The sequence below is a fragment of the Neovison vison genome, chromosome 1 (assembly GCF_020171115.1).
Source record: "Neovison vison isolate M4711 chromosome 1, ASM_NN_V1, whole genome shotgun sequence".
Taxonomy (NCBI): Eukaryota; Metazoa; Chordata; class Mammalia; order Carnivora; family Mustelidae; genus Neogale; species Neogale vison.
In genome coordinates this window covers 162,235,906-162,246,930 of record NC_058091.1, presented here as the reverse complement: position 1 = coordinate 162,246,930, position 11,025 = coordinate 162,235,906, and positions in this window count along the sequence as shown.

Below are 11,025 nucleotides of genomic sequence, written 5' to 3'. Positions count from 1 at the left end.
GAAGGACCCACCCATGATTAGCCCTCTCCGTGGGTGTGACTGGCCTAACGTCATTCCCCTCTTCCCGGACTCCTCCTACAGGAGGGTGCTCTCTCCGCTGCCCTCATCTGCTCACACCCTGCTCGGCCAGCTCACTGGTGGGGCTGGCTCCGCACGGAAAAGGCTGACCAAAGACAGCCCCAGCCCACCCAGGCCGCAGGGCCCCAGGGGTGGGGAGGGGGGCGGGAGGGGGCGCCCTGTCCCGACCCAGACGGCTATGACCTTGCCCAGCCTGCGGGGCCTCCCCCTGAAGCCTGCCTCTCACACCCGGGAAGTGCTAGGTGGCCGGTGGGGGGGGGGGACACAGAGTGATGACATGTTTAAAGGCAGGAGATTGCGTCCAAGAAAAATGAAGTGTGAGATTGTAAACGTGTGTCTGGAAGGCGTTGCAGGCATTACCGAGCTCTTCCGCGGGGAGCGGAGGGTTCCGTTGGCCGCCCAGTGAGTCCCGCGGAATGAGGCGGGTGGTGGTCCCAGCAGCCTGGACCTGCAGCAGCGGGCTGCCGCGGAGAGAGGGAGGAGGACAGGGTGAGGGCCGTCTGTGAGCTCCGCAAGGGTAAGGCCGTCTGGGGTCTGGACGGAGCCCAGGTCAGTCCTGTGCCAACCTACCTAGCCTGGCTGAAGACCCCACTAAGCTGCCCCAGATATCAGCAGGGCTGGGGTTCCCAGAGACCCTTCCAGCCTGAGAGCGAGCGGGCGAGTGGGGACACCAGGCTTTGCCCTCAGGGAAGTGGGAGTGTCCAGTGCCCTGTAACTCAGGGTCTGGGCTGTGCCTGCCCCCATCCCCTGCACCTTGGGGAGACACCCCACCCTAGCTAGACCTTGGAGGCAGGCTCCCTGTCCCCAGTCTCAAGCTTCACACCTCTGCCTACATGCCCACTTCCCCAGGGACTGATGGGCCTTCACAGACTTGCTCTTGGGCCCTCCGAGCTCCCCAGTGGGCACCGGTGCCCCTGCCTCCACCCACACCCAGCCCCACCCACCTTAGCAGACCCTGTGGGCCTGCAACACCTGCAACCCTTGCCCTGGCTGGTCCCGGATAGGCCAGCCACTCTGTGTGGAACAGCTACCAACAGACCAGCATCAGCTCCGTTGACCCTGGAGGGTAAACTGAGGCCCAGAAAACCACCATAAAGGCTAGGGGCACAAATTACCCAGCAGGTAATCTCACGGCCTGAGTACAGCATGAGGAGGGAATGCTGTCCAGGGAGGGCAGGCGCGTCTCGTCAGCATTCTTGGCCATGGCCGATGGCCTCTGGCCAACGGCAGAGTCGCTCCACATCTCTTGCAGAATATTGGGCTTGGGGCTTCTCTGGCTGAAAGCCCCTTGTCCCCCTTCACGGCCACCTAGGCCTGCCTGGGCACAGGTCAGCTTGCCAGGACAGGATATGCAGAGCCAGCAGCAGGACAAGCTTCCTCTACTGGCCCAGAGGCTGCAGCTGCCCTGTGTCCTCGAGGGAGACAGAGGAATGGTCCAGACCCGACTGGATGGTCTCTGCCCTGCACACATTCCTAACATGGGTCAGGATTGGGAAACACAGTGGTGCTGTCCATGAGGGGAAGGGGCCCAGGCCCAAGAGGGCTGCGTCCATGCCACAGAAAGGCTTGTGCTCCAAAAGGAAGCCTACCTTGGGAAGGGAAAATCAAAGGCAATGGGCCTCAGTGCTCACTGGATCCCATTGCTTTCACAAACATATAGCTTCATGGGGAGCCCAGCCCCAGGAACTGCTGGAATCCTACACAGCCACGGACCCTGAGCTGGTCCCCAGCCATGCAGACGGGCCTGGCCAGAACTCACAGAGTAGCAGACGCCTGCAAAGTCAGAGTCCTGCCATGACCTCAGGCTGGGCAAGGGCAGACCAGCCCGACATCTCCAAGGCCCCATCTGGATGTGGTGGCAGAGTCTCATCAGTCTATGCATGACAGCCTTATTCCCCTCCTCCCTAGGAGATGAGAGATGGAGCAATGGAGGGGGACAGAGAACAGCAGGAAGCCTGCTTGCCCAGCTGCTACCCGGCCAATCTTTACCCCCACTGTAAGCCTCAGTTTCCCCGTCAACAGCAACGAGGGTGGAGTTCTGGGAGACTCTGGGAAGGCCAGCCTGGGGAGGGATTGCCAGCCACTGCCTGGACGGGGTGGGGGTACACTTCTCCGGGTGGTCTGGAAGAAGCCAGCAAGCAGCTGCTTATCAGGAAACATTGCCTAATTGGGAAGGTTTATGGGGCCAAGCAGGGGGTCTCCCTAGGGGAGATGGTGAAAGCCACTCATGAGTCATTTGAAACTGAGCTGGACAAAGAGCTCAAGGAGAAATGATCCCACCCAGCCTGCCAGTCATGGGCAGAATGAGCTCATGGGCTGTGGGGCACGTGTATGTGTGCTTATGTTCGTGTGTGTGTGTGTGTGTGTGTGTGTTCACACTCATGCGCGCGCGAGAGAGAGAGAGAGGAAGGAAGAGAAAGCTGGTGCACTCCCACCTGGGACTGGGAAGCTGAGCCCAGTGGAGCCTCTACCACAGCCCATCCCTACGTGGCCAGGCTGCCCCCTACAGATCAGCTGGCTCAGTGTCCCAGCCAGCACCCAGTCCACTATCCCAGCCAACACCCTGACCCAGTGTCCCAGCCAGAACCTAGTCCAGCATCCCAGACAGTGCCTAATCCAACATCTCAACTAAGCATCCCGATCCAGCAAGATAGTCAGTGCCCAGTCCACCATCCCAGCCAAGCATCCTTGTTAAGTATTCTGGCCAGAATGCTGGTCCAGCATCTTTGCACAACATCTCAGCCAGCACCCAGTTCAGTACTCTGGCCAAGCATCCTAATCCAGCATTCCAGTCAGTACCCAGTTCAGCGTCCCAGCCAGCATCCTTGTGCAGTATCCCAGCCCACACCCTGGTCCAGTGTCCTGGCCAGTACCCAGTCCATCACCCCAGCAAAGCATCCTGGTCCAGCATCCCAGCCAGCACCTTTGTCCAGTATCCCAGTCAGGGCCCAGTCCAACATCCCAGCCAAGCATCCTTGTCCAGTATTTCAGCCAGTGCTCAGTTCAGTATCCCAACCAGCATCCTGGTCCAGCATCCCAGCCAGCATCCTGGCCAGTGCACACACCCTCTAGGCAATGCCCAGCACAGCACCTGTCCTCAGACAGATGCCAGTGGACATGGAGCTTTTTCCTCACAGTAGGACACCATCTGTTCACACCACCTTGCCACCTGTGAGAGGTGTGTTGGAAAACTTGGGTGCATAATAAACATTTCTTAACATGCTTCAAGGTTTTAAAATTTGTTGATTAGAGAAAACTGAAGGTTCACATATAATTGTAAGAAATAATGAAGGTGATTCTTGTATCCTTCACTTGGATACCCCGGTGAAGAAACTGTTGCAAAACTCTAGGACAATATGACACCAGAAAACTGTCATTGACACAATCCATCGACCATGGTGCATGCCCTCATCACATGCTGTGTTCAGTCCACCCATCACTTTCAGTACAGGAATGCTACACACATAGAAGCGTATAGTGTGTGACCTTTGAGGACTGGCTTTTGCACTAAGCCAACATTCAGTGGATTGACTGGATGGATCCATCCAATCAATCCACCCAGCATTGATGGATTCCCTGGAGATCCATCCAGGTTGTACATTCCTTCCTTTCTTTGCTGCATAAGATTCCACTCTACAGACGGACCACGGCCTGTTAAGCACACACCCACTGAAGGACACCTGGGCTGCATCCTGTTTCTGACTATCATGCGTAAAAACTGCTGTAAACATTCTTGGAAAGGTTTCATGTGAAAAAAAAGTTTTATTTCTCTGGGATGCATGACCAGGAGAGCCAAAGCTAGGTCATATGGTGGTTGCATGTTTGGTTTTGTGAGAAACTGCCAAACTGTTTTCCAGAGTGGCTGCACCGTTGCACACTCCCACCAGCATCATACACGAGATCTAGTTTCTCCACATCCCTGCCAATATTTGGGACTGTCACTGTTTTTTTTTTTTTATTCTAGATGTTTTTATAAGCATGTGGTTGTGTCTCATTGTGGTTTTAATTTGCATTTCACTAGTGGCTAATTATGTTGAACATTAATGATTTTTATTTGCCATCTATATCTCCTCTTTGGTGAAAGATCTGTTCATCTTTTGCCCATTCTCTAATTGGATTGGCTCTTTTAATGTTGAATCTTGAAAGCTCTTAATCTATTGTAGGCATGATTGTTTTGTCAGATGCCTGGTTTGCAAACGTAACGTCCCAGGGTCTGTAGTGTGCCTTCACAGACACGACAGCACCTTCATTTCTTCAGGTATATAACAAGCGTTAACACTGGGAGACTATTTTTTCCCACTTCATTCTTCTTTTTCAAGATTTTTTGGGGTAGTTTAGGATCTGCACCTTTCTGTATAAAGTTTAGAATAAGCTTGTCTGTGCCTTGGGGGGCAGAAAAACATCCCTAAGATTTTATAGGGATTACATTAAACCTATAAATCAATTTGGGGAGAACTGTAATCTTTGCTATGTTGAGTCTTTCAACTCATGAACATGAACATGTCTCTATTGAGCTTTTCTTTGAATTCTTTTATCATTGTTTTGTAATTTCAGCACACAGATCTCTTACATGTTTTGTTAAGTTAGTCAATGAGCATTTTTCTTAGAGTGATTAAAATCATATTTCTTTTTTTTTAAGATTTTATTTATTTATTTGAGAGAGAGCACGAGCAGTGGAGAGAGGCAGAGGGAGAGGGAATTGCAGGTTCCCTGACATGGGGCTCAGTCAGGACCCCGATATTGTGATCTCAGGCAAAGGCAGATGCTTAACCTACTGAACCACCCAGGTGCCCCTAAAATCATATTTCACTTTCCATATGTTCGTTGTAAGTATACAGACTTAAGATTGATTTGGTATGTTGCTCTTGTACCCTGCAACCCCGCAGAGCTCACTCAGTTCTAGAAGGTTTTTGAGGGTTTTTTTTTTTAATTCATTGGAATGTCCTATGTAGATAATCATGTCATATGTCAATATTCTTTTTCTGTCTCACTACACTGACAGAATTTCCAATTCTATGTTGAATAAGAGACCAGATATCCTTGCCATGTACCTAATCTTAGGGGGAAATCTTTTGTTTTTCACCATTAAGTATGTTACCTGCAGGGTTTGATTTGTGTTCTTTTTTTAATGGTCTATATCAGTAGAAGAAGTTCTCCTGAATGCCTAGTTTTCTGAGAGTTTTTGTCATGAACAAGTGTTGGATTTTTTCAAGTGCTTTTTCTTTATCAATCAATGTAATCATATAATTTTTCTCCCTTGGCTTGTGGATGTGATGGATTACAGTGGTTGGTTTTCAAATGTGGACCCAGACTCAGACATCTGAAGTGAATCCCTCTTGGTATAGTTCCTTTTACACATTGCTAAATTCAATTTGCCAATATTTTGCTGAGAATTTTTCTTCTAAATTCATAAAGAAATTAGTCTGCCAGTTTCTCTCTCTCACTCTCTCCCTCCCTGTACTGTCTTTGTCTGGTTTGGTCATCAGGAGGGTAATGCTAGCTTCCTAACATGAGTTGGAGTTATTTCCATCTCTTCTACTTCCTAGAAAAAATTGTATAAAATTGGTGTTATTTTATCCTTAAATGTTTGATAGAAGTCTTCAGTGAATCCACTGGGCTTGGAGATTTCTTTTTTAAGGAGATTTTTATGTACACGAGTTTTTAAAATAGTTATAAAAGACTATCCAGGTGGTTCCTTTCATCCTGGTTGAGTATCTATAGTTTGAAAGGAATTGGTCTGTTGCTTCTAACTCGTTGAATTTTTTAGCATAAAGTTGTTCAGAGCATTAGCTCATGGTCATTGTGATGTCCTGGGATCTGTAGTGATGCCTCCTATTTCATACTGATCTTGGTGACTTGTGTCTTCTTCCATTTTAACTTCTTCAGAGTCTGTAGAGGTTTATAAACATGATTGAGTTTTTTGAAGAGCCAGCTTTTGTTTAATTGATTTCTCTATTTTCCTGTTTACAATTTCATCCGTCTCTGCTCTTAACTTTTTTTCCTTCCTGCCTCTTGCTGTGGTTTTATTTTGCTCTTTCTTTTCTAGTTCATTGAAGCAAGAACAGAGCATTGCCAGGGGCCTACCCTACTTTCTAATGTAAACACTCAGTGCTGTAAATCTTCATCCCTCCCATATGCAGTCCTGCGGTGAGCCCCTTGGAGAGGGGAGGACCCACAAATGTTCAGCAGGGCTGTGCTGGATGAAAACCAATCTAAAGGGAATGAATGAACAATTTCAAAATGAGAAAGTTGCAGCCCTAGTTCTGCCATAAGCAATCTTCAGAGGGTGTCAGAAACCTTAATAAAAGGAGGATGAAATGCAGAACTTTCTGTTGATGTCAGGATGAGAAAGCCCTTCTTAAGCGTGAAAAGGAAATGTCGGTGGTGGCAGGGCAAAACGCTACACATTTTTGGTAGGCCATCTGGCAACATGCCTTGGCAGTTGCAGCTTTGTCAAACTGCTGGCCCAGTTTCTAGACATTTATGCTACAAAACAACAGAGATGCACAAATTTTCTGAACAGGGATGGTGACCAAAGCATTGTTTGTAATATTACAAAATTACATGCATTATAAATGTCCCCCAGAGGAAATCCATTTTCAAAGAGTTCCAGGAAAATTAAACTGTTTGAAGATACAAGAAAACTTCTGGTTGAAAATGGCCCTGGAGCGCACACACTGATTTCTTCCTCTTCCCAGGCCCCACAAACAGCGTCCTAAATGAATGAAACGATACAAGGCCCATGGGACAGAGTCATCAGGAGAAGCTGGAGAGAGATTATAGTGGAGTTTGGGAAGAAAGAAAACAGATGGCTGAGCTGGGGGTTCCAGAGAGTTGAGCAGGGCGGGACCCAGCAGACCCCCAGGCTGAGGAGACAGCTGGAGTTCTCAGAGGGACTGGATTGTGACCCTCAAAATTCATCACCTGCAGGACCTCAGACTGTGACCATGTTTGGAGACACAGCCAGGAAAGAGGTGATCCAGTGCCCACTGGAGGGCACTGATCCAGGGGAGGAAGGATGAGGGGGCACGGCCCAGGCCACACACTCTGCTGCCTCCGTCCGCAAGCCTTGCAGGCCTCCACCTGCAAGGGTGAGGCCCAGGTGTCAGAGCTGACATTCCATGGTTCTCTATTACAGGGCAGACCTTGGAGGGTAAGACTCTGCCAGGATGTGGCAGTGGTGTCTGTGCTCCGCATCACACCCCGGCAGCACCGGGAGCGGGTGGAGACCGTCCTCTGGCAGAAACGTCCTTGAGCCCAGGTCCTGCCAGGCATCTCCCTGCTGTGTGCTTGGCACCTCAACCAGATCCGGAAGGCCCACCAGTGAGCAGAGATGGGCTGACCAAAGCTGGGTGAGGGAGCCTGTGCTTGGATCAGGGACCTGGGGCCTCAGACCTTGGGGGGAGATGTCCCAGGGGAAGAGCTGGCCCCCTTTCCTGGCGGAGCTCGACAACCCCACACCTGGCAGCTCCCTATGCACCCATCACAGGCCACAGATGGGTCCCAGCAAGCTGATGTGTGCTCCGCTGTACAGCTCCCTCAAAGCTGGGGGTTCCTCTTGGGCATGCATGGGAGAACACAGTAGACAAAGGGCCCCCCTGCAGGACTGGGGAGCTGCCCTGCAGCCTATGGGGTGGGGCCGAATCTCAAGGGGTCACAGAGAATGAGGTGCTGACTGTACCCTTCATGCTGGGACAGCAGACCTTCAGCAGGAACTGCTGGCATGCCAGGCCCTGGCCAAGCACCTTAGAGCCGCCTGCTGCCTGACGCTACATATACAAAAGTTAAAACTCAAGAACATTAGCTAAAACTAAAAGCTGAGGTCCTCAGCTGCACTGATCGCATGTCAGGGGCATGGGAGGGAATGTGGCCAGTGGCTACGGCAGTGAGAAGTCCAGGCTCAGAGCATGCAGCGGGCAGTCCGGCCGGTCAGTGCTGCTCTGCATGCATGCTCATTTGATCAACAAGGATGGATCCCATGCCAAGGGCTGAGGCCTGTGCCAGGTGCTGGCAATCCATCAGGGATCACCCTCTTCTACTCTACTGTGGAGAGGCAGATAATGAGTCAGATGATAGACAAATACATGATAGATAATAAATAGATTGATAGATCAATGATAGATAGATAGGCCCATAGATGATTAGATAGATAGAAGATCGATGATTCAGATGGACAGATGAGTAGATCAATCAGTAGCTAGGAAGATCAATAGACAATAGAAGGGGGATATAGAGAAGCCCTGCCACAGAACACTTAAACCTGGGAAGAGTGGTCAGGGGTCAGAGTGAGTGTCTCTGGGGCAGTGGCAACTGCTCCAGCCCAGAAGCTCTGCGCAGGCTTGCTCCAGCCCAGAAGGTGGTGAGGGGCAAGCCTGCGCAGGCATGTCAGGAGGTCAGCAGTGTGATGAGCGAGGCCTGGGGGAGGGGTGTGTTGGACCACAGGGAAGCAGAGTGGACACACACGTCAGGACCCCACAGTGGGGTCGCTCAGGCTGCAGCCCTGAGATCGGACCGCAGAGCCAGCACAGGAGCAGGAACCCGGTAGGCTCCAGCCAGCCCTGCAGGAATTGCTGGCAGGCCTCCCAACATGCAGGACACACACGTGCATGAGAGGCTGAGAGCCAGGTGGCCTGAGGCTGGGCTGCCCTTGCTTGGCTCAGACAGGAGCTGCAGCGAGGGGACGTGTGAGGTGCAGCATTGGTCATCCACATCAAGGTTGAGGGTGAGGAAGGACAGACATTGGCATGGCAAATTAGAACCAGCAGCAGTCCCCATATCACAAAGTCAGCCCTGGATTCCAGAGACCAAGGAAACCAGCAGCAGGATAGAAAGTGCAGCCCACCACAGCCACAGAACCCAGCCAGCAAGACAGGCCATGCACCCAGCCACAGCCACAGAACCCAGCCAGCACCCAAGAGGCCTGCACCTAGCCACCCCAAGGTGGCAGGGAGAGGCCACAGGAGCCTTGCATGTCCATCTGCAGAAGCACCTGCTCTGAGAAAACTTGTCCTCAGATTCTTAGAACCAGGGACATCGTTGTCAGAAACCACCCAGTGGCACAACCCATTCTTGCCTGAAAGGTCCAAGCCCCATGCATCACTCTGACATAGACAAGCAGCATCGTTTTCCAAGCCCGGTGTGCCCTCAGATCCCCAACCCCAGCTGTGCACGCCTTGCCAAAGCCCCAGTACGTGGAGGAGATGAACCTGGGTTGAGTGCAATGGGTTGAGATTACTGACCAGCTGACTTTGCGAAGGCTGAGTGTCCGAGTGGGTCTCATTCAATAAGGTGATCCGGTAGCTGGGACGAGTCCTCTGAGGGGTCACAGAGAGTGGAGGCGTGTGAGTGGCCAGGAGGGCCAAGACATGAGGACAGTTCCTCACTGCTGAGAGCAGTGAGACAGCAGGCACCTTAGGCTTGAACTACAAGGATGCTGTCTCTGCCAGTGATGCAGGGGGATTGGGGCAGCTCCTTCCCCAGTCCAGCTCCCAGAAGAGGACACAGCCTGCCTGCCCCCTTGGTTCTGCCTGATGAGACCCAGGGCAGAGACTGGTGTGATGCACCAGCTTTGCTGTGCTGATTTGTGGCATGTCGACAGAAAACTGACACATCTGTGCTGAGCTTCAGTCAAGAGGCTCCACACTTGACTGTCCATGTTGATTTTTGTGTAGCGTTCCAACAGGCAGAGGTCAAGGGAGCAGCATTTCTCCCCAGGCTGCCCTGAGCACTCTGTCCTCCAGCCCTCACTCTTCCCCACCTCCACAAAGACCACCAGGGCCCCAGTTACTGATGGCCCATGACCCAGAGCTGACCTCTGCCTCGCAGGTGCTCTCGGGATCACCCAGCAGAGCACCAGGCCCTGATGCCCCTTGGGTGTTCTGCAGCAGGCAGCGAGTGACCCCAGGTCCTGCAATGGGGTTGATCTCAGCAGTCTTACCAACTGGGTTCATCATCAGGTAGGAGGAACACTTCCATCGTCCAAAGCTGCCCCTGGAGCACAGACGCCAGTTGTGGACCCTGACCCCTGCTTCTGGTGTACATAGATAAACCTATCTCAGGCCACCTGAGAGCTCTGGGTGGGGAGAACATGAACAGGTGTGGACAACCTGGGGCCCTTGGCAGGTGGAGACAGATGGTCCTTGCCTTGTGTTTCCCTGAGTGTCTGTTCCTGCCATACCAGACTGTGGAGTGACAGCAGGCACAGTGGCTCATGTGGTTTTGGCTTTGGGCCTGATGCACCAGGGATCAGCCTGTGCCATCCTCTTAGACTCATGGATTGACCCAGCCTGGGTCTGGCTCTGGCCTTCCCTGCTCACACTACCTGACAGGACTGGAGCCCTCAGACCTGAAGTACCAGCTATGTCAGAACAAAAGCCACTGGACACCATCACCATCTGAGGCAGAAGGAGCATGACATGCTGCTTAAGGATATGATGACACAGAGCAGGAATAAGAGATCAGTGTCCAGAGCTTCTGAGGCCCACCACATCCCTTCGGCTCATGCAGAGATCCTGTGGAGAGCAGAGGGTGTGTAGTGAGGAGCCATGTCTACCCCCTGGCAACAGGGAGGTAGCACCTCCCCATCCCCACTGGCTGGTGTTACAATGGACCAAAAGACTTGAATGTAGCGCACTACACTCATGCTGCCAAGAGGCAGGAAATCCTCAACCTGAATGACAATCAGCAGACTCCGAAATGACAGAGGCGTTGAACTTATCTGACAAGGAGTTTAATAAAGCCATCAGAAAAGTGCTTCACAAGCAATTACAAATGCACTTGAAATAAATGGGGGGGGGGGTTCAGCCAAGAAATAGGAGATATAAATAAGAACTGAAAAGAAATTTTAGAACTGAAAAACGCAACTAAATAAAAAATCTCAAAGCATGGGCTTGACAGCTAAACAGAGAGAACAGAGAAAAGGATCAGGGAATGTGAAGACGAACAAGG